The sequence below is a fragment of the Haemaphysalis longicornis genome, unplaced genomic scaffold, assembly GCF_048455015.1.
Source record: "Haemaphysalis longicornis isolate Haplotype H1 unplaced genomic scaffold, Haemaphysalis longicornis Haplotype H1 scaffold_7, whole genome shotgun sequence".
Lineage (NCBI taxonomy): Eukaryota > Metazoa > Arthropoda > Arachnida > Ixodida > Ixodidae > Haemaphysalis > Haemaphysalis longicornis.
Window position 1 is genome coordinate 10,531,907 of NW_027526422.1, and position 3,561 is coordinate 10,535,467.

Below are 3,561 nucleotides of genomic sequence, written 5' to 3' on the forward strand. Positions count from 1 at the left end.
ATTACTAGAATAATCTTGCTGCTTATGGTTTGGGCTGGCACTTTTTGCATAAACCACATGTAATAGCCAGCCATTTTTTTACCTCTTCAAGCTTTGCTCAGTACATGCCTGGTTTGGAATAACATACACGAATTTTATAACTTTGATTGCACTGAAGAAATCGGTTGTGTACATCTGCACCAACCTTTTATAAGAGCAGCCACAGCGAAGGCTTCGGCAGTGAAGAAATAAAATTTAATGGGATGGGATGGGATAGGCTCTGTAGAAACTTTATAGGTGTCATCATTGCTGCACCGATGTGATCACCATCATCGGTGCCCATAGTCGCATGAGCAGCTCTCGCTCGAGCTGCTTCGTCTTCATCAGTTCGCCATCTTGTAAATAGAAGCACCATCGTATCGCCGGGACGTCGCGGCTATTGGTCTCTCCTTATATTACAGGCTCCTTGAGGGAATAAACAAATTGTGGTGCAGAAAAGGTCTTTGTCCATCTCCGTGAGGTTCGGCCTCTTTCTTGCTCTGTCACTGTGTAGTGGTGGCACTGCATTTTGTAAGTTATCCAAAAATGAACTCTGCAGTACGCAATGCCAAGTTATCTCTCTGCATGCTTGAACCGATTGGAAGTAAAGATGACTGCAGTGAGTGTTCATTGCAATGCCTGCAATGTGCAGTTTGTTGCCTGGCAGCCTGAAACTTGCTTTGCTGAGTGTATAAATGTACACCCTTCTTGTTTTTTCTACAATAATGGGTTTAAATTTATGGCTAGTTATATGTGTTACCTGGCTGGCTAGGGCCATGAAACAATGCAAAAGTTATGAATCTCCGTGGAAATGTGTAGACCAGCTGGGATTGACCTCTGAACATGCTGGAAAACAGCAAGAAGGTGAAACTGGGAAAAAAAATGGCTGTTGATTACTATACTCCTTCATGCGAAATTTGTGCGCAGCGCGGACTGCAGTCTTCTCGGTCACGGCGCATATTTGCTGAGTCTCGGGAAGTGGTCAGCAAATGCACGGCGGCGCTCGCTATTACGCCATTATCTCGCAGCATGTCGACGGCGTCGAGCTTGTTGTAAATCAAGTTAGAACCTCCTGTGAAAACGTCACGTGGTTCAGATGAGGCATGCTACAAGGAGGATGTGAAGCACATCTACCGGTTGCCTCACTCATTGGTCAGCACTCGCTCCTGAACGCTGCAGTGCGCGCTGAGGGAGCACTCACTCGGGGGTTCTCTCGACAGCAGCGATGGTAAGCCTCTGCGTCAGCGGCACGAACTGCGTCTCGGGAGGGGACTGTGAACTGCATCTTGGGAAGTGAACGCACATCACCGTCGAGCACACGACGGCATGCGCTGCTACGGCGTCGTCCCCTAGTGCTTCACCACCACCCAGCGTGTCTCACTGCCTCCCCCTCGCACTTTCGCCATGCTTCGCTGCCGAGGAGCTCCTCGTGTGGGCTTAGCACACTGCTTTTCCCCGCACACTTTTGTCGCGCTTTCCTCCGCCGTTTTCTTTCGTCTTCGTCCGCTTTGTTACGACGCCGATGTCAAACCTCAGTAGCGGCTGCCAAAGTGCTGTGCACTAAAAGACGAACACAATGCTGTTTGTCAACTGGCTTTAATTCATTGTGGCAGGCAATGAATACAAAATATACATGATGTTCCACTCGACGTCATGAAACTGTTAAACGAAACAACAGATTTAAAAGTGAACACAATGACAAAGCACCGATGACAACGGCACAGGAAGATGGAACACCTGAACTGGCTGCGATCTAAAGCGCCTCATCTGAGAAGAAGTTCGATATGGCTGGAAAGCAGCACCTCTGAAGGGGTGCTGACCCAGCAAACGTCCTTCTTAGCGACCGCAAAGGCTTCGTGAATTTTGTGCACGTCAGTACCTTGTTAGTATTTTGGTCGCCTCAAATTGTGAACTGCATGTTTTGCAGTGCTGCACAAAATAACTGCCAATGCTCTTTGAGGACACACATATTCCTTGAGGCATTCGCTGAAGCTTCTGCCCCAGGAAAATTTACCTGCACGAAAGGGGAATCGCATACACAGCAGAAACAGTTTTACAGGCTTTTTAGAAACATATGAAGTGCCTAATGTTATACATGAAGAAAAGTAGTACGCTAAGGAAGGCAAAAAGAATTACAGGCAAATGGTGTTGTGGCTAATAAGAGCGAAGAACCACTGTTCAATCCAGTGGAGTTTCTTGATACCCTTGCTCTAATGTAGGGCACTGGCGTGTATGAAGCGTTTGCCATGGCAACAAAACAAGCCTAAGATACTGAGAAGTGCACGTAAAAAATCACGTGCTGAGGGAATTTTTTATTTTCAGATGCTACGATTGCAAATGCTTCAAAATTGTGGCAGAAAGAGTGACATGAAATATACAGCGGTGTATTCGAGCTCTCCTGCTCTGTAGTGCAACGTGCCCGAAGCCCTTGCGAAGATGATTTGCTTCCTGTGACAACTCGTGCTGCTGCAGTTCAATAACTGTGCACATGCATGAAATATATCATCTGCGGTGTTGCTTGGGGTACATGAAATGAGGTGGTATGCCCATGGCACAACTGCTTGTGGCTGGCTGTGATGAATCAGTGAAGAAATGACATCAGATGACACAGCAGTATGCACTGAACCAGCAACAATCTCCAATGCGTGTGAAACCAATATCAAAGCCACCGTGTTTGCCTTTAATGACCAATATTCCAATATTGGTGGAATATTGGTCATTAGATTCCATTATTCCAATGATCAATAATATGGACCATATCGTCTCAGCAACAGCTTGTCGCTGTAAAATTCATGTGGGAGGCAATTTCCAAGACGATGCCTGCTCACTGATACCTGCTACAAAGCATGCAGTCATGGTGAAACACTGATGTTAATTCACCAAACAATGATGCATGGCCATTGGTGGTTGAAGTATAAACCTTGTGCAAAATACAATTTTTGTGTTATGGAAGTAGGATTTTTGTGTGTTTGAAAGAGTGGAGAAAAATATGATCGTCTGGTGTTAACCAAAGGCTTAACCAAAGCCACAACATTCGGAATGTCTCCGTGTGCGAGTGAGTGCATGTGTAGTGTGCGTGTTCACACGCACGCACGCACACAAAACTGGTCTGGTTTAAAAAACTTTCATTGACGCTTCCGACGGTCCTCATTCAAAATAAAGGTGTTTTTCTTGTTGCGACACGGACCCGTACAGAAAAGCCAAGTGGAGAAAAACGCGTCCAGGTTTGGGGGGAACCATGGGGGGAACAAACGTCAGTTGTATTAACTCTATGGAACAAACCCATGACCCAAAGAGATCTACGACCTTCTGATTACACGTCCGACTCTTTACCAACTCGGCTGCCTAGGCAGCTGTGTAACGTTTTCGCCACCTTTTAAAGGTATCTATGTGCACAAAGCATTATCGGCCGCAACGAGGCAGTACAAGTCAGGGGGCCTAATGGGTGGAGGAGCGGCGAAGGTGTTGCCATCTGTCAAGGGGTTTTCGAAGCAGACCGCAACTGCTTGATGCCTGCCTGGTGGAAGCGTTCTCGGCATTCTC